This window comes from Callithrix jacchus, chromosome 9 (genome assembly GCF_049354715.1).
Source record: "Callithrix jacchus isolate 240 chromosome 9, calJac240_pri, whole genome shotgun sequence".
NCBI lineage: Eukaryota > Metazoa > Chordata > Mammalia > Primates > Cebidae > Callithrix > Callithrix jacchus.
Genome location: NC_133510.1, coordinates 119,538,455 through 119,559,160, shown reverse-complemented (window position 1 = coordinate 119,559,160; position 20,706 = coordinate 119,538,455). Strand labels below are relative to the sequence as shown.

At 47.9% G+C, this 20,706-nt stretch overlaps 1 long non-coding RNA gene across 1 annotated transcript; it reads right to left on the bottom strand.

Annotated features, from left to right (window-relative positions):
- Window positions 1–2,632: 2,632 nt before the first annotated feature.
- LOC144577793 (uncharacterized) lies at window positions 2,633–20,684 on the bottom strand. Its single transcript, XR_013522407.1, has 2 exons — window positions 20,524–20,684; window positions 2,633–10,630 (listed from the first exon to the last, which is right to left on the bottom strand). It is a non-coding gene; the product is annotated as an uncharacterized LOC144577793 (long non-coding RNA).
- Window positions 20,685–20,706: the final 22 nt, after the last annotated feature.

Sequence of the window (20,706 nt, the reverse complement as noted above, 5' to 3'; positions counted from 1 at the left end):
AAAAATAAAAAGTTGTCAGGCTCCCAGAAAGGACAGATGATGCTGGTTTCTCTGAACAATTTTGGACTTTTTCCAACTCCAGCCACCTCACTTGCTTTTCCTTTTGCCCACGGGCTCCAAGGTTCGTGGCTCTGGTCTATGGGGGAAGGGCCAGGCATGAGCTACATGGAATCAGACACCCAGAGGCCTCCTCTCCATCTCCCCTTTCCAGTTATTAAGTGTTCTCAGGCCATTTCAAGTTTGTGTTGCCAAGTGAACATAAATCAAGAGGCCGCCCGGTCTCCTAAAGAAACACTATGGGACTTCACAGAGCCTTTCCCAGGGTGTGCAGTGGGAAGGAAGGAAGGAGAAAGAGGACTAAGGAGAAAGTTACATGTGGCTCCTTTAATCACTGGGTGGAAAGAGAGAGGAGAAAGTTCAAACAGAGCCCCTGCAAGCCACGATGGGAAGCCAGCTCTGAGCTCCACTGTTCAAGCAACTGCTGTTGGCATCACAGGGGTTTGTCTTGGCCCAAACGCGTCCTGGGAAACACAGAGAGACACTCATGCACTTGGAATTCGCTCCCTTAATGATTCACCCGGCAACTTGGCTTAGGCGGACAATTAAAAACAGAAGGTGAAAGGAAGGAAGAAAAGAAAAAGAAGGAAGGAAAGAAGGAAGAAAGGAAGGAAGGAAAGAAGGGAGGTGGGGAGAGGACAGAAGGAAAGAAAAAGAAAGATAAAGGGAGGGAGGGAAGGAAGGAAAAGAAAGGGAGAAAGGAGAGAGAGACGGGTGGAAAGAAAGAAAAAGGAAAGAAGGAGAGAAGGAAGGGAAGGAGGGAGGAAGGGGAGGAAGGAAGGAAAGAGAGAGAGAAAGAAGGAAAGAAAGAAAGAAACAAGGAAGAAAGAAAGAGAAAAAAGGAAGGAGGGAAGGAAGGGGGAGGGAGGGAGGGAAAGAGGAAGGGAGGAAGGGGGAGGAAGGAAGAGAAAGAAAGAAAAAGAAAAGAAAGAGAAAAGAGAGAGGGAAGGAGGGAGGGAGGAAGACGGGGAGGAAGGAAGGGAAGGAAAGAGACGAAAAGAACGAAAGAGAAGGAAGAAAGAAAAGAGAAAAACCCGCCACACTACTGGCTAACGGTGCCCTCCCCCAGATCCCTGGGGCATCACTTGGGCTGGGCCCTGGGGTGGGGGGGGAAGAGAGAAACTTCCTGAGAGTTCTCATGAGGGGACGCTGCCAGCTGTGAGCTGATTCCAAGTCAGAACAAAGCAGCAGGGATCTGGAAAGGTCTAACTCAAATGCTGTCTGTTGCACTCCGTGAGCTTTAGAGAGAGGTACTAGATAAAACAATGAAGTAAGGGGTGGTGTCAAATAGTTGCTTTACATTGAGTGCTCATCATGTGCCAACGTTGTATCTGCATGTTCCATCTCTTATGTCGCTGAGTCCTCACAGCAAACTCAGGAGCAGGGCCTTCAACCCCATTGCACAGGCGACAGAGCTGAGGCCTGACCCGTTCCTAACCTGCCCAAGGACACACAGCTAAAGAGCCAGGGGCTTCTGAATGAGAACCAGACAGGAGTACAGTGGTGTGATCTCAGCTGTACTGAGATCACAGCCTGCAACCTCCGCCTCCCTGGTTCAAGTGATTCTCCTGCCTTAGCCACCCGAGTAGCTGAGATTACAGATACATGCCACCAAGCCCGGCTAACATTTTATATTTTTTAGTAGAGATGGGTTTTCACCATGTTGGCCAGGCTGATCTTGAACTCCTGACCTCAGGAGATCCACCTGCATGGGCCTCCCAAAGTGCTGGGATTACAGTCATGAGCCACCACGCCAGGCTGGAGAGGAAGATTTGAATACTCCCGCACGCGCGCGCGCGCGCACACACACACACACACACACACACACGATAAGGTCATGTGAGGACACAGACGCAAAGGGAAGACAGCTGTGTAAAGATGGAAGCAGAGGCTGGAGTGAGGCAGACACAAAACAAGGAACCTGAGCTAAGACCTATTTTCCAGCCTTGATCCAGGAGTTCAGAGGGTGGTCGAGTGAGGCTTCCTGTAAGATGGTGAGCTAGATGTTGAAAGATAGATTGGATGCCCATGGGGGAGCACGGGCACCCAGTAAGGCAGTATTTTGAGACAGGTCAAATGTCATCCATTTCCGTCTTAGCTGATCCCAGCAGCGCCAGTTCATGGACTCTGGTGAGGTCACCTAAGGGCAGGTGTGTAGACATCTGCTTTGTAGACACGCAACAGAGCACACACATGGAGCGCGCACGCACACACACACTCATACACACAGAGTACATCTATTCTAGGCACGCTCTGTGGATATGCCCTTGACCACTCTGCCTTCCAGCCTTCATTTACGGCTTGATCCCCAAATGCCACCAGGGATCTGACATGTAACATGTACCTGTAACCTCCCCGATGACATGGAAAAATTGAGCAGTCATTCACTCAATCATGGAAAAAGTTAAGACCCAAGGCGCATCCTTCCCCGCCCGGTTACTGAGACGTTCAGCAGCCCGTGGCACTGGCAGAAAGAGCACACTGTAGGGAAATGCCACTTGACAAATAGGAGCCCTAACATGAAGTCCTCGGACCCTTTGAGAGTGCACAGATAGAATTCAGGGGTCCATAAAGTTAGCCCAGGGAAAAATGACGTCTTTATTTGCACCAACTTCTAACCAAATGGCAGCATTTTCTTCTATTAGGAATGTAAGTGACAAATTGCTGTGGTATCAGCAGTACCTGTAACTGGCACCCATGCAAATCACAGACGCATTTGTGTCATCAACAGTTGCTGCAGGTGTATGAAAATATTGTTGATGTTCCTCGCTCCTTGGAAGTTACAGTAGTAGATAGACCAGCAGTTAGATCTTGCTACTTAGAGGACAATAAATAAGCTTACCTGTTGCTATTTCACAAGCTTGGTTTTTAATATTTCAATATCAGTATTACAATCTAAGTGATTTCCTTGGCAAATCTGTGCTTCATTTGATACTCTGGAAAGCATGGGCCGAATGCAGTGGCTCACGTCTGTAATCCTAACAATTTGGCAGGCTGAGGCAGGTGGATCACTTGAGGTTAGGAGTTCAAGAACAGCCTGGCCAATATGGTGAAACCCCGTCTCTACTAAAAATACAAAAATTAGCTAGGCATGGTGGTACACACCTGTAATCCCAGCTACCCGGGAGGCTGAGGCAGGAGAATCGCTTGAACCTGGGAGGTGGAGGTTGTAGTGAGCTGAAATTGTGCCACTGCACTCCAGCCTGGGAGACAGAGCAAGACAAAAAGAAAAGAAAAGAAAGAAGGAAGGAGGGAGGGAGGGAGGGAGAGAGGGAGGGAAGGCAGGAAGGAAGGAAGGAAGGAAGGAAGGAAGGAAGGAAGGAAGGAAGGAAGGAAGGAAGGCAGGCACGGTTCTAAAAATTTCCATCAAACTGCCCAAGGGATTCATGGCCTGTACCTGGGAAACTCTGAGGTGAGGCCTCTACTCTTGAAGAGTTTGCAGCAAAATTAGGAAAAAAGACAAATGTATTCATCAATATGTAAAATGCAATCTTAAATGTAAAGCAGTCGGGGGCGGTAGATCACACCCATAATCCCAGCACTGTGGGAGGTTGAGGCAAGTGGATTGCTTGAGCCCAGGTTTGAAACCAGCCTGGGCAATGTGGCAAGATTCCATCTCTACAAAAAGTACAAACATTAGGCAGTCATGGAGGTGCGTGCCTGTAGTCCCAGCTACTCGGGAAGCTGAGGTGGGAGGATTGTTTGAGCCTGGGAGGTGGAGGCTGCAGTGAGCTGGGATCATGCCACTGCACTCCAGCCTGGGGGACAGAGCAAAACTCTGTCTCAACAAAAACAAAACAAACAAACCAAAAAAGTCAAAGGAAGAGTGAGCTCTTTCAAGACAAGGATTGCGTTTTTAAAAAAAGTCTTATATCCATGGTACCCAAACTGCCAATGATCAATAGCAGTATGTTGCCAAAAAATAATGCCAAATGCATCTCAATTTATCTCATCGCAGTTTATACTTCTGACCACTTACAAGCTACGTGATCTTGAGAGAGTGACAGTTACCCTGGTGTGGCTTGATTTCCTCATCTGGAAGATGGGCTTAACAAAATCTGTTTCTCAATATTGTCAACAAAATCAATGAGATCAAGGGCGTGAATGCGCCTAGCATAGTCCTGGGCTCTGCATAGGTGCACAGCCAAGGTCAAGGTCAGCTCAGTCTGATGGTGGACTTGGCTTTGGTTTTGTTTTCTCGGAAACCAGAGGTATTTTCATGCTTCTTTGGGAAGTGGGGAAATGGGGTTGAGATATTTGCTTGTTATTATTTATTTTTGTTTTTATTTTTGAGACAGAGTCTCACTCTGTTGCCCAGGCTGGAGTGCAATGGCGCGATCTCCGCTCACGGCAACCTCCACCTCCTGGGTTCAGGCAATTCTTCTGCCTCAGCCTCCCGAGTAGCTGGGAATACAGGTGTGTGCCACCACGCCTGGCTAATTTTTTGTATTTTTAGTAGAGATGGGGTTTCACCATGTTGGCCAGGGTGGTCTCAAACTCCTGACTTCAGGTGATCCACCCATCTCAGCCTCCCAAAGTGCTGGGATTACAGGTGTGAAGACCCATGCCTGCTCTGTTATTTCTATTTTTTAAATTAAAAGTTAGATTGAACAGAAAATGGCCTTTTCTGAGACATTTCATCTGACAGGGTCTACGTTTGAGTTTATATCTTACCAAGATAATCAAAATGCCCCATGGTGTCTGGACTGCAGCTCTGACCCATTTGGTATTCTTTCTAGGGTCTTCTGTGTTGCAGACTGGTTTGGGAGAGCTCAAGTTTCCAGAATGCTCATGTGGCCCTGAAACCTTCCTTCCCTGGGGGACCAGCTAGAAACCTGCAGACTCCATCCCCGGGGTGTTGGTGAGTCACCCTGGGAGAACCTGCTTCGGAGTTCACGACTGAGAAATTGACCAAAGTGGGTCTGTGTGTGCCTTTGCAGGCTTGTCTGATGACCCTGATCCCTGCACCACCTCTGTGAAGACAGTACTGTCTGCCCTCCATTGTCACACATGGAGACCGGGCGGGGTGGGTGGAGGAAGGTCTGGACGCCCAGGTCCTTGGCCACCTGCCCTGCCGCATGCCAGGGTGGGATGATCTGGGATTGGAGAATGCCTGCCTTATCTTGCCAGAGATTGCTTCACCGCTCTCTCGCTCACACATTTGCTCGGAAGATGCCTGCGTCTGTGAGGGCTGGTGAAGACCTGGAACAGCCTTTGAAGGTATCCAGCCAACAGAATTTAATTAAACTGCAGTTTCAGAAGCCAGCAGCGTTTTCTTAAGAAAGCGATACAACTTCTAAAAGTCCCCTGATGCTCCTGTGCCGCCCATTTCCTGTGCTTCAGACTACGTCATAAAACTGTCCATGCGGCAGTTCTCTTTGATGATGGATCCAGTTGACAAGGTTTTTTTTTTTTTAAGCGTCACAGCCTCTTCTTTCTTAAGTGAGGAATGCCACATTTGTTCTTGCTTCCCCAGGCTGAAGTTCTGGGACCTTTATCTTTTCCATGTGGTTTCTTGGATGGCTCATCTTGGAGAGTCATGCTTTCACCAGCCCAAGCTTGGGGTAGCATCACAGCAGGAGCCAAATGTTGATTGCGTTACTGCACTAAGTAAGATAAAGTGGCGGCCGAGGAATACTTCTGCTTCCAAGCATCCCTTTCAGTCATCATTCTGCAACTATTGAACCCTTAATATGTGCTAGGGGCTGGGGACAGAATGGTGAACAGGACACCACAGCTGCCACCTTCACCGTGTTTTCTATGATCAAGGGAGAGATAGATAATAAATACATAAGCAAATGAAGACATAAAACAGTTACAGATTGTTATTCGTGCTAAGAAGAAACAGATGGCTAGAGAGTAGTGCAGGGATATTCTTAGATAAAGTCAGAGAAGATCTCTCTGAGAAAGTGATATTCAAGATGAGAGCTGAAGGATGAGACGGAGCCAGGCCTGGGAACAGCCAGAGCTAGAATCTTCCAAGGCAGGAGGAACAGCAAGTGCAAAGGCCCTGGGGTGGGGAAAGCTTGGCAAGCACTAGGAACTGACAGAAGGTCAGGGTTGCTCGAGTGTAATGAACAAGAAAGGCAGTGGCAAGAGGGAGGAGAGACAGGAAGGCATGATCCCTGCTGAGCCATGGAGATTGCTGTAAAGAGTGTGGATTTTGGCTGGGTGCGGTGGCTCATGCCTGTAAGCCCAGTACTTTGGGAGGCCAAGGCAGGCAGATCACCAGAGGTCAGGAGTTAGAGACCAGCCTGGCCATCATGGTGAAACCTCTGGTTTAAATCAGTATAAATTTAAATATTAGCTGGGCACCTGTAATCCCAACTACTGGGGAGACTGAGGCAGGAGAATCGCTTGAACCCGGGAGGCAGAGGTTGTAGTGAGCCAAGGTGCTGCCACTGCACTCCAGCCTGGGTGACAGAGTGAGACTTCCTCTCAAAAAACAAACAAACAAAAAAAGAGTGTGGATTTTACTCTAAGCCGGGGGGAAGGGGAACTGAAATTCACATAGGAGGTGCTGCACCTATGAACTTGTGGAATGAATAAACGATTTAGAAATTCTTGAAATTTAGAAATTTAGAAATTCTTCCATTCTTGGAAGCTCAGGAATCCAAGTCTTCAGCGATTTCGTCCCTCTCTGATCTCCCCAGGACTCCTTACCGCTGTCACCAGTTGGTCTTTTTGTGTATGTGCATGTAAATGGTTATCAGAAGACCCTGGCACAGGTCCACTAGGGTGGCTGCCCTGCCTAGCTCCAGGGTGGTGGCAGTGGTCTCACGTGTGCTCTGTCAATGACACTCCTTGGCATGCCACATAGACTTGGATGAAATGGTGCTTCCTAGAGCTGTGCAGTCGGGGGTCCTGGCCTGCCTCTGATGCCCATAATACATGACCTGAGTAAGTCACGTGCTCCCTCTCAGTCTCTGTTTTATGGCATGTGAAAGGAGACCCTGCCACACCCACCTCCCAGGGTCGTTGAGCACTTCCAAAGGATACCTAACTGCCGCCCTCAGATGGGCTTCAGGGATCAGTAGACACCCTGACATTGCATTTTAAAAATGTGGGGAGTATGTGTTTGCTATGCAAGTGCATTTTTTTTTTTCAAAACAGAGGATCCAGGCCAGGTGTGGTGGCTCACGCATGTAATTCTAGCACTTTGGGAGGCTGAGGCTGGAGAATCACTTAAGCCTAGGCGTTCAAGGCTGCTGTAAGCCAACATGACACCGCTGGCCTCCAGCCTGTGCGACAGAGCAAAACTGTTTTTGTCTGCACGGAGAAGGAGATGCAAGAGAAAGGGGCAGGTGCGGGGGAGAGAGAGAGACAGAGGAGAGAATCCAAGACTCTCTCCTCAGTTTCTCAAAGAGATCCACGATCCACCCAGGCTGAAAAGGTATTAGACACCTGGTATTTGGAACAGCTTTGGCTCCTGAAGTTGCTCTCTTGCTCTGAAATCTGGTTCAACATTTGCATGTAGATGTCTTGTTTCCTCTCTGAAGTCTGTGAGCCGCTTTGCTTGGTGCCAGGGGGCTGCCCGCATTGGCACTGACTCTTCCCTCTCCACATCACACCATGCTGACGCCTGGCTCCCATAAACCTGCGGAGCGGCAATCCATCAGCCCAGGGCCAAGTCCTCCCTAGTCCAAACTAGAGGACCCCAAGGCCCTTCCTGCTGCACCAATGGCCAAGAGTGGATGGAATGAGCTAAATCGGTGTGTACAATCTGTGAGCCGGCGATTGCCTTACTCCTTCCAGGTAATAAGGCGCCTTGAACCAGTTAAGAAGCTTCTGCAGGTAACCCCTAGGAGCCGTGGCTAATGCTGGCGGTTGCTGGCAGTTGCCGGTTATAGGCCAAGGAGGAAGATGTTTCTGTGTTCAGGGAGAAGAAGATGCAAGTGCTTTTAACTTCCTCCCACCCAAGGAAAGGTCGACCCTGGGTGGTTTATGTGTCTGTGTTACACACACATCCAGAATAGCACCCAGCACATTACAGGCACTTAAAAGCAATAAATAAAGAATGGTCATTTCCTGCTCATATGCCCACCACACCCTCCAGAGATTGTAACGCAGTACACTCACCTCACCTAGCCGAAGAGGTGGTTCCCCCACCTCTTCATAAGTCATAAAGTTAATAATACTTTGTGTGGATGTTTTATCTTTCTTCTCAAGAACTCCAAACACTTGGCTGTAATTATCTCTTCATCCTCATTTCTGAATTGGATTAAAAATGGCTGGGGGCAGGGGGAAATTCTACCCATCCTCCCCCCCCACCCAATCCATGTTATTTTGGGGAAACTGAGGCCTAGCTAGGACGGGAAATCCTTCATCTAGATATGCAAGTCACAGGCAGGTGGCACCGGGAATAAAGACCTCCCCTGCCCTATTTCCAGTCCTGAAATAATTGGAAACTTGCTTTGGCCTGGAGGCCAGGCAGATCTTTCTAATTCTGCTGATGTCTAATAGCCCCGCAGCTCTTGAGGTTTGGGAAAACCCCCTTGCTTGGGAAGCTACCCACGGGGAAGAAAAGGTCTCTAACAGTGTGCAGCCAGAGCCTGGGATCTTACCTGCCTCCTGGGACCACGGGGAGTTCAGATAAAGTCCGGGCAACGCTCTCCAGGGGGTATGAGTCAAGGGTTCAGGGTGGGCTTGGATCTACATAACAAGCTTTGACTTGCTCACCTTCCTAGCTTTCCAGAGCAAAGCCCATGGTGGTAACAGGCTGTATGATGAGAGAGACAGAGAAAAAAAAAGCGTGCTCAGGTGAACCACCTGGCCTGCCCCTGGTTCCCATGAGCTGACTAACTCAAGGAGAAAGTGAGTTAGGAGTTTCTGGGTCTTGTTTGTTTCATCAGTTAAATGGGTTCACTATTCACTGCACTGTGTGCCTCAAAAGGTGATCAGGAGCACAAAGCAAAATAAAAGATGGCAAAGTGCTTTGAAAAATAGCAGATACTCTATTGACATAACACTGTCATGAACTTGGAATGCAGGCTCGGTGCAGCCTGCTGTCTGAGGATCACCTGCAGAATTTCCAAGCTGAAGGGGAACTCAGGGCTCAGAGGGGCCACATCATTTTCTGGAAGAGGCCAGAAGAAGGGAAGTGGGTGTGAAAGGCTGAAAAATATCCACTCCCCACCCCAAAGACATCCCAATCAAATCCCTAGAACCTATGAATGTTGGCCGGGCATGGTGGCTCACGCCTGTAATCCCAATATTTTAGGGGGCCAGGGTGGGTGGATCTCTTGAGGTCAGGAGTTCAAGACCTGCCTGGCCAATATAGTGAAACCCCTCTTTACTTAAAAAAAAAAAAAAAAAATACAAAAATTAGCCAGGCATGGTGGCAGGCACCTGTAATCCCAGCTACTTGGGAGGCTGAGGCAAGAGAACAGCTTGAACTCGGGATGTGGAAGCTGCATAGAGCCAAGATCGCACCATTGCACTCCAGCCCGGGTGACAGAGCTGGTGTGCTCTCATAAAAAAAGAACCTGTGAATATTATCTGGATCAAGGGTCTTTGCAGACATGATTAAATTAATTATCTTGAGATGAGGGGATCCCCCTAAGTAGGCCATAATGCAATCACTCATATCCTTGCAAATCAGACATGCAGAGAAAGCAACGTGAAGACAGATGCAGAGACTGCAGTGATGAGCCCACAAGCCAAGGACACCTAGGACCACTGGACTGGGAGTGGCAAGTAAGGATCTGCCCCTAGGACCCTCACATTGATTTCAGGCTTCTGGCCTCCAGAAATATGAGCGAATGCATGTCTGTTTTTTTAAGCTACCACTTTGTAGAAATTGGTTACAGCAGCATTTGGAAACTGACATGATGTGAGGTGTGCAGATTCCCACGCTGTGCTGGTAGCAGAACCGGGCATCCGGGCTCTCTGTCCACCGTGCATCACGTCACCGCCCCTCCTGGCATATGCAGGAGAAGTGAGGAAACACAGCCATCTCCAAAGCTCAGGGACAAGGGGAGATGGCAGTGGCCACTGAACCAGCTGTTTTCGGTAGCACGGGAGGAGAGGCAAAAGGGGACATTGCATGTGAAGTGGTGCCTCTCATGAACCAGCCGATGCTGCAACTCACAAACTGTCCCACAGAACGAGACTGGGATAAAGATCTGGTGTCCTCTGCCAAAAGTGGTCTCAGCTCCAAATTAGATGCCTGGAGGTACAACTCTGTGTTTCCTTCATGTGACCAGCTGGCTCCCATGCTCCCGGGGACCTTCCATATGAGAGCTGCGTGGACGCACGTTTTCTGGAGAAGGGAGACATGGTACTGATCTTCCGTGTGTTATAGAGACGTTGGTTTGCCCTCAGTGCCTGCCTGCCATCCAGCAAGAAAGGCCCTGAGGGCTGAGTAACTGATTGTTCTCCAAAGGGCCCATGAGAAAAGCTGCATGTTCAGAACTCCAAAGATTGATTTCTGACCCAGAGCGGATTTTCATGGAGCTATCAGAAACGAGCACTTTGTGACTTCCAATTCCCTAGTTAGCCAGCTGCTGATGAAGGAACTCCCTGCTGAATGTCTGGCATCTTCCAGCTGTAGTTCCAGAGTTGTATCCTCACTCTGGAGAGAGAGAGAGAGAGAGAGTTCTTTTTTTTTTTTGAGGCCAGGGTCAGGGTCTCTTTCTGTTACCCAGGCTGGAATGCAATGGCATGATCTCGGCTCACTGCAACCTCCAGCTCCCAGGCTCAAGGAATTCTCACTTGTGACTTTCTGCCTCCTGAGTAGCTGGGATTGTAGGTGCCCACCACCATGCCTGGCTAATTTTTGTATTTTTAGTACAGACAAGGTTTCACCACATTGGGTGGGCTGGTCTCGAACTCCTATCCTCAAGTGATCCACCAGCTTTGGCTTCCCAAAGTGATGGGATTACAGGCGTGAGCCACAGTCTCTTTTTGTTCTCATAATGACTCTAATCCTATCATGGGGGCTCTGTCCTCATGACCTGATTAATTACCTGCAGAAGGTCTCATCTCTGAATACCATCACATTAGGCCTTCAACATATGAATTTTAGGGAGACACAAACACTCAGTCTATAGCCACAGGTAATATTATTATTATTATTATTATTACTGAGACAGAATCTTGCTCTGTCACCAAGGCTAGAGCGCAGTGGTGTGATCTTGGCTCATGCAGCCTCTGCCTCCCAGGTTCAAGCCATTCTCATGCCTCAGCCTCCCAAGTAGCTGGGATTACAGGCCTGTGCCACCACATCCAGCTAATTTTTTTATTTTTGGTAGAGACGGGGTTTCACCATGTTGGCCAGGCTGGTTTTGAACTCGTGGCCTCTAATGATCCACCCACCTTGGCCTCCCAACGTGCTGGGATTATAAACCTGAGCCACCACGCCTGGCCCACAGGTAATATTCTTAATAATAATATATTATTACCATTCCCATTTTTCAGATGAAGAAACTGAGATTTGAAGGCTACATGGTGGCTAAAAGACATTGCTGGGTCTCCTGCCATGGAATTGACACTTTTCCTACCACACCAGACTGCATTTGCATAGGAACTTGAGAGGGAGGGGCTGGAGATGCAAATATCCCTTCAGTTGTTCTGGATGCTGACATCGTCAGACCAGGGAATTTAAAACACAAGGCTGTACATTTTCATGGCAACTCCCCTGGAGGCAGAAATGAAGACCCCACGTGGGTTGCTGGGTGCCTGTGTGCATTCTGCATATTTAATGCAGGGTGTAGTAAGTGAGCTTGTTCGGCACCACCCAGCTCCTCCTAGAGCCAGCTGTTCCTTTCCCAAACTGCTGAGCACTGCTGGGAAGTGACAGTGGTCATAGCTTGTCAACTGCAGTTACTTCCTGAACAGAAAAGCTATCATTCTTGATACCAGCCCCTCCCATAATTCACTCTCAACCATATCCAATATCCCTGCACGACACAGGTGCTTTTTATTTATTTATTTATTGTTTGTATTTATTTATATTTTTTTACTTTTTGAGATGGAGTCTCGCTCTGCACCCAGGCTGGAGTGCAATGGTGCAATCTTGGCTCACTGAACCTCTGCCTCCAGGTTCAAGCAATTCTCCTGACTCAGCCTCCTGAGTAGCTGGGATTACAGGTGTGTGCCATCACAACTGGCTAATGAATTTCGTATTTAGTGGAGACGGGATTTCACCAGTGGAGGCTGGTCTTGAACTTCTGACCTCAGGTGATCCACCTGCCTTGGCCTCCCATAGTGCTAGGATTACAGGCATGACCCACCTTGCCCTGCCTACAGGTGCTTTTTATCACCTAGGTCTCTCAAATCCATCCTCCTCTCTCATCTCCATGTCACTACCTTGACCTAAGCCTTGATCTCTCACCTTGATCAAGCTGAGCACCATAGCCAGGTGTTCCCTTTGCCCCACCCTAACTGCCTCCAAGCTGCTCTCTAAACTGCAGCCAGCGTGACATTTAGGGCATACACGACTTTCTCTTCCCTCATCCCCTCCAAACTCACTAGTAGCTGCCCCTCGCTCTCAGCAGGAAGACCCAACTCTCCTCTGTGGCCAGGTGCAGCTGTATGCTGGAGCCCACATGTATCCATTTGTCAGTGTGGATTATCAAAGTATCAGAAGTTTTGCAAGCTGCTTGACGTCACATCGGTGATTTGGAATCGGCCACAGTGGGAGTATTTACACTACAGAAATTGGCAAACACTAATCTGAGCCTTTTTACTTTTTCCTGGGGAACTGGTTGTTAAACATTTACCAGCACACCCACACCTGCAATACCTGGCCCACCTAACCCCACCAACTCCTCCAGTTTTCTCTCTTTAGACTCTGCCCCTTGCCTCTGACGGCACCAGTCTATCTCCCGCCCTTTTGCAGGTAAATTGCATATCCTTTCTGTGAAGCTCAAGCATCACTCCCTCAGGTAAGCATGCCTGGACCCCAGCACAGGTGCCATCTGTTGTTGTATGCTCTTTCCGTTAGCACACTAACCTCGGCTTTTCATCATGTGATGTGTTAGGAAGCCAATTTCTTTCCTGTTTGTCCCACTAAACCGTAAGCGTCATGGGAGCAGGGACTGTGTCTGTCTTTGCTTATTGTTATATACCCAGAGCCTAGCACAGTGCCTGGCACACAGTAGGTACACATAAAATGTTTTTGCATGTTTAATTTAGTAAACCTACTTAACAAAATTCACCGCTTTAACTCACCTTTTTTTTTTCTTAAAGAGATAGTGTCTCGCTACATTAACCGGGCTGGAGTGCAGTGGTTGCATGGGGCAAGATCCCAACTACTAATGAGCATGGGAGTTCTGACCTGCTTTGTTTCCAGCTTCGGTCAGTTTCCCCCTCCTTAGGCAACCTGGTGGTCCCCCACCCCCAAGTGGTCACCACGTGGATGCTGAACTTACCGTGTACACTCAGTTGGCATAGGGCACTACAGCTCAGAACTCCTGGGCTCAAGCAATCAGCCTCCCGAGTAGCTGGGACTATAGGTGTGTACCACTATGCCAGGCCACTTTTACCATTTTAAGTATACAATTTGGTGTTAAATACATGAACATGTGCAACCACGACCATGAAAAAAAATTTTTTTTTGAGATGGAGTTTTTGCTCTTGTTGCCCAGAGTGGAGTGCAATGGTGTGATCTCGGCTTACTGCAACCTCGACCTCCTGGGCTCAAGAGATTCTCCTGCCTCAGCCTCCCTAGTAACTGGGATTACAGGCACCTGCCCCCATGCTTAGTTATTTTTTTGTATTTTTAGTAGAGACGGAGTTTTGCTGTGTTGACCAGGCTGAGCTTGAACTCCTGACCTCAGGTGATCCACCCACCTCAGCCTCCCAAAGTGCTGGATTACACGTGTGAACCACCACACCTGGCCAAAAAAATTTTTTAATATATGTCTATTCAGTGTATATTTATTTGAATAGGTAATGCATATATATGTGAAAAAATTCAAGCATTGCAAGAAAGTGTACAGTGAAAAAAAATTAAATTAAAAAGACCATACATCTCCTTCACTCTCTGGCTCTAGGCTCCCTGAGTCCCTTTACTAGAAGAAACCACCATTCCTAGCCTCTTGGATAGGCTTCCAGAAGAATCTAATGCTATAAAAGCATGTGATGTAAAAGCATATCCCCTTTTGTTTAACAAATGGTAGTGTCCTCTACATGCTGTTATGCCTCTTTGTTCTTTCCGTTTGTTAATATCTTTTGGAGATCATTTCAGGTGAGTGTAGAGGGAGCTTTCCTTTGATCTGGGCTGCATAATATTCCAGCATATAGACATACCATGATTTATTTAACCTGTTCTACAAGCCACTTTTATAGGATGCTGTACATTTCCTTGTGATGCACAGGAAAGCCTACACAAGCTTTTGGAATCACATCCGTCAATGATCAGCTAGGTACTAGATAGAAAACTTAGAACAGGCTGGGCACATGGCTCATGCCTGTAATCCCAGCACTTTGGGAGGCTGAGGTGGGTGGATCACGACGTCAGTTCAAGACCCGCCTGGCCAAGATGATAAAACCCCGTCTCTACTAAAAAATAAAAAAAACAAACCAGGCGTGGTGGTGGGTGCTTGTAATCCCAGCTACTCGGGAGGCTGAGGCAGGGGAATCACTTGAACCCAGGAGGCAGAGGTTGCAGTGAGCTGAGATTGCGCCACAGCCCCCCAGCCTGGGTGACAGAGTGAGACTCTGTCTCAAAAGAAAAAAGAAAAACACAACTAAGTAAATATAAACTGAGTCAAATGAAATCATGACATAATTGCAACATAATCAGCATTTTCTGAGTAGCTAGTGTGGATCTGGGGCCATCTAGGGTGCTATATCATTTAACTTGAATGGCAATCCTATGAGGAGTAGTTAACACCCCTGTTTCATGTTTTGCTACTGGACAGTTTCAGCAATTCAGCCAAGAACCAAACGTAGTATGCAAGTCTTCTGAACCCAAATCTGGAATTCTTCCTTGTGTCAGCACGCTGCCTCCTCTAGTGCCCAATCCTTGAGCCTTGCTGGGATTTAAACACAGTGTGCTAGGACTGAAAAGTGGATGGCTCAGGCATAGACCAGGGTGCTAATGATAACCAATCTCCCCATTAGAGCCCTGTCTATAGATTCTTCATCCATGCAACAAATACTCATTGAGTGCCTCTTATATGCCTAGCACTGTGCTTATGCATGGGATTCAGATGAACAAGACAGGCAAAATGCCCCGCCCACCCCCCAACCAATTTATGTGCACATCTTAACACCTAGCACCTGTGAATGTGACCTCTTTTGGAAATAGGGTATTTGAAATATAATTAAGGATCCTGAGGTGAGATCGTTGTATTAGTCTATTGTGACGCTGCTATAAAGAACTGCCCAAGACTGGGTAACCAAAAGAGGTTTAATTGACTCACAGTTCTGCATGGCTGGGGAGGCCTCAGGAAACTTACAATCATGGTGGAAGGGGAATCAGCACGTCTTACATGGCGGCAGGTGCGAGAGAGTACATGAAGGAGGAACTGTCAAACACTTGTATAACCATCAGATCTCATGAGAAATCACTCACTATCACGAGAAGAGCATGGGGAAACCACCCCTATGACCCAATCACCTCCCACCAAGTCCCTCCCTCAACACGTGGGAATTAAGGGGATTATAATTTAAGATGAGATTTTTGTGGGGACACAGAGCCAAACCATATAAATCATCCTGGATCCCTAAATCCAATGACAAGTGTCTATGAGAAAAAGAGAGATTTGACACGCCTACGTGAAGATGCAGTCAGAGATTGGAGCGAAGGAGCCACAAGCCAAGGAACATCTTGGGGGCACCAGCAGCTGGAAGAGGCAAGGAAGGATCTTCACCAAGAGCCTTCATGGGAGCATGACCCAGTTCACACCTTGACTTTGCCCTTCTGGCCTCCAGAACTATGATAGAATGAATGGCTGTTGTTTTAAGCCACCTCCTTTGTGTTCATTTGTCATGGCAGCCCAAGGAAAATGAATACACCCTGTAAAGGGATCATTTTTTTTCTCTCCTTTTTTGCAGTGGAGTCTCACTTCATTGCCCAGGCTGGAGTGCAGTGGTGCAATCTTGACTCACTGTAACCTCCGCCTCCCAGGTTCAAGTGATTCTCCTGCCTCAGCCTCCCAAGTAGCTGGGATTACAGGCACACACCACGATGCCTGGCTAGCTTCTGTATTTTTAGTAGAGACCGGGTTTCACCACATTGGCCAGACTGGTCTAGAACTCCTGACCTCAAGTGATCCACCCTCCTTGGCCTCCCAAAGTGCTGGGATTACAGGTGTGAGCCACCGTGCCTGGCCTGGGGTCATTTTTTGAATGAAGAAAAATGTTGGTTGCAAGATGACCCAGGTGGTGCATGTTAAAATCCACTGGAGCAGACTCTCTCATGTTGTCAGAATGATACAGGCAAGTTCCTTGCAGAAGACACTGAAACAAATACAGCAGAGTCCTGAAACCCCAAACTTCCAGCTGTTTTTAAAAAAAGGCAGCCGGCAAGTCAGCAGGATAATTAGACTGAGGCAGACGTCAACTTGCTCCAAGCATCAACACTGAGTGTCATCAGCCCAGGTTTTTTCATTCAAGTACAAAAACTCCTGGACCCCTCTGTCTTCAACAAACACATACAGTGTGTGTGCTCTTTGGGGGGCCCCATGCTTGGCTCTGAAGGGGGTACTACACAGCCCCCACCCTGCGAGGCTCAGGATCCGGTTGGGGAGGAATAATGTCAGCTCTGGTGGTTAGAGGTAGTGCTGACGTTCTCCAGGATGCACTGACCCAGTGACACAGTTCCAATGGTAGAATCCATCTGTCTGTGGCACTTGGTAAATAGCTGCCTCCCTGAACAGTGCCATCCTGCCACCCTTCCTAAGACCCCAGGGACCTCTGCACCATTCAGCAACTGAAAGGGTAATGGTGCCCTGGTACAGCAGGGAGGGGCCCCCCAGGATTCTGCTTCTGTGCTGCAGCCAAGAACCGTTCTGACTGGTCAAATGGCCTTGTTGTACTGAGTGACACATTGATATGGTTTGGTTGTGTCCCCACCCAGATCTCATCTTGAATTGTAGCTCCCACAATTCTCACGTGTTGTGGAAGAGACCCGGTGGGAGGTAATTGAATCATGGGGGTGGGTCTTTTCCATGCTGTTCTCGTGATAGTGAGGAAGTCTCATGAGATCTGATTTTTTTTTTTTTTTAATGGAGTTTCACTCTTGTTGCCCAGGCTGGAGTGTAATGGCACAATCTCGGCTTACCATAACCTCTGCCTCCCGGGTTCAAGCAATTCCACTGCCTCAGCCTCCCGAGTAGGTGGGATTACAGGCATGCACCACCACACCTGGCTAATTTTGTATTTTTAATAGAGACAGGGTTTCTCCATGTTGGTCAGGCTGGTCTTGAACTCCCAACCTCGTGATCCACCTGCCTTGGCTTCCCAAAGTGCTGGGATTACAGGCGTGAGCCACTGTGCCTGGCTGATCTAATGGTTTTAGAAAGAGTATTTTCCCTGCACAAATTATCTTCTCTTGTCTGCCGCCACCCACGTGAGACGTGTCTTTCACCTTCTGCTGTGGCAGAATGATGAGGCCTCCCCAGCCATGTGGAATTGCAAGTCCATTAAACCTCTTTCTTTTGTAAATTGCCCAGTCCCAGGTATGTCTTTATCAGCAGCATGAGAACTGACTAATACGCACATATTTTGAGGATCGTCTCTGATTGGACCTCAGAGCTAAGAGTGTGAGGAGCTGGCTTTGAACCTGTGTCTTTCAGCTATATAACCTTAACTGAAATTGCAATCCTTAGGCACAGAAAGGTGAGTGAGGGTTGACCCGTCTACCCACATCACTCCTTCCTGCCTTAAACATAGCCTCAAAAACATCACTGGTCCCTGCAGACGGCCCGAAAAGGGTCCAGGGAGAAATCCAGGGGATCCAGACCAGCACACATAATGGTCAGGACCACTTCTGCAAATTGCCAAATCTCAAAGAAAGGCCAACAGCCTGAGAACAACAGTCTGAGAACCCCAGAGTATGCATGCCCTGCTGAAAGTCAAGGGTGTGGGGGCTGGAGGCAAGGAAGCAGGGATGGCCAGATCCTGAGGTTCACGTAAGGCCAGTTCCAGACGAGCCAGAGGTGACCCGTCAACTTTCAGCAGGGGCCAGGCGGGTAAGTACATTAATGAAGTGGCCAGCCCAAGCCTAACACTGGGACAGCCTTAGCAAACTTCCCAAAGCCATGTCTGTAATTCTCACTGGGATGAAGGGCATTTTTGTAGGGAGGGCTTCGGGCCCTTGGGCATGTCAGGAAATTGGCTGCAGGTGCTGTAGAAGTGAGTTTCTATCGTCCTGCTTTAGCTTTCTCTGCAAGGCCAAGGGGCCAAACATGAAAGCTTTCGGAGTCATTCCATGGGTTTTCTGAGAATCAAAGCTACAGAAGTGAGGTCCAGAGAGCAAGCCCTTTCCACAGGGGGTAAGAGGAGGCACCCCTGGGTCATTGACATTGTTTTTATTACACAGGGTGGTGAAGGATGGTGGGTCCTTGAAAGAATAAGGTTTCCTAATCATTCTTGAAGCTGAAGATAGAGTGCCCTGTGTTGCATCATTTAACAATCGCATTGATTCATTCTGAATATTTTTGCAAAGCTATTATGTGCAGGTTATTAAGGGCATTTGATGGGGAACAGATCAGAAGTGGATTCTCTCCAGCCTGGCCAACGTGGTGGAACCCCATCTCTAGTAAAAATACAAAAACTAGCTGGGCGTCGTGGTGTGCGCCTGTAATTCCCGCTACTCAGCAGGCTGAGGCACGAGAATCACTTGAACCCGGGAGGTGGAGGTTGCAGTGAGCCTAGATCATGCCACTGCATTCTAGCCCGAGCGACAGAGAGAGACTCTGTCTTAAAAAAAAAGAAAAAAGAAAGAAAAGAAAAAGAAGTAGTCTCTGCTCTTGCAGCACTTACAGTCAACCGAGCACCTACTATGTGCCAGTCCCCTTGCAGAAATGATGTTAGTTATTGAGGGCCTGTGCTATGCCAAGGATGGTCAAGTTTAAGGATATCGGTGCAAATAAAAATGGCGGCAACGTGAATTGATGTCTTTCTATGTGTCATGCACATGCTAGGGGCTTTGCGTGTGTCATTGTATTAAGTTCCCAGTAACCTCTGAGAACTAAACATAGTCAGTGCTCCCATCATCCGGCTGAGGAAACCGAGGCACAGAGAGGTTGTGACTCCTCCCACTAGTAAGTGGCAGAGATGGGGCTTGAACTTGCCCTGATTCTTGAGCAGACACTGTTAATTATGCTGCCTGCTTATTAATTCTCAAAACATCCCCATAAGGAGCCTTGCTTAGCCCCATTTGGCAGATTAGAAACTGAGGCTCTGGAAGGTTTCTCTTAGGACTGCAACCCGGGGCAGGGACCAGGGTGAAGCTGCTATAAAGTTAAAGGGGCACCAAAAACCCAGTGATCAAGATACGCAGTATTTAATGCAACATTTGAAAAGTCAAAAGTTAATGCAAAATATCCGAAATGAACAAGACATGAACATTTTAAAGAAAGACAGGATCTCACCTTGTATACAAAAGGCTTCACCTGGCCTGCCTCATTCTAATCTCAGCCCTGTCTCATTTTTTCATAGTTTGTTCATCATTGATTTTGTTGGCAGTAATTTTCAGTTCTTAACAATAATACTGTATTAAAATATTATTTATCTTTTTTTTTTTTTTTTTTGGTAGAGATGAGGTCTCACTATGTTTCCCAGGCTGTCTCAAACTCCTGCCTCGGCGTCCCAAAGTGCTGGGATTACAGGCGTGAGCTGTCGCTTCCTGCCATTATTTATCTTTTTTTTTTTTTGAGATGGAGTTTCGCTGTTGTTACCCAGACTGGAGTGCAACGGCATGATCTCGGCTCACCACAACCTCCGCCTCCTGGGTTCAAGCAATTCTTCTGCCTCAGCCTCCCAAGTAGCTGGGACTACAGGCATGTGCTACCATGCCCAGCTAAGTTTTGTATTTTTAGTAGAGACGGGGTTTCACCTTGTTGACCAGGATGGTCTTGATCTCTTAACCTCGTGATCCACCCGCCTCAGCCATTATTTATCTTGATTATGGAGATTTTTCATCTGTCCTTACATTTGCACTTTGGCAAGTATCTCTCTGATCTTACTCTAGTCTGGATTCTGCAGGATTACTTCTCACAGCTATTTCATTTAACATTATTATTATGTTTTTTGGAGACAGAGTCTTGGCTCTGGCACTCAATCATAGCTCACAGCAGCCTCTAACTCCTAGGCTCAAGTAATCCTGCCTCAGCCTCACGAGTAGCTCTGACTACAAGTGCGCCCCACCCCATCTGGTTGATTTTTTGGTAGAGATAGAGTCTTGAACTCCTGATCTCAAGCGATCCTCCCACCTCAGCCTCCCAAACTGTTCAGACTACAGAGATGAGTCAGGAATCAGGCCCCATAGCTACCTTTTCACCAGGTACTCACCCTGTGCCACTCTTCCAGGGCTTCCTTGCGTCTTATGCTGCCAACAGCCCTAGGAGGCAAGGTTATCTTCCCTAAAGGTCCTGTTTTACAGAGGAGGACACGGCTGCTTAGAGAAGTGGAGCGTTTTACTTACAACCACACAGCAGAAGGGCGGACACTCTAACCCAGCCAAGCTTCCTGGAA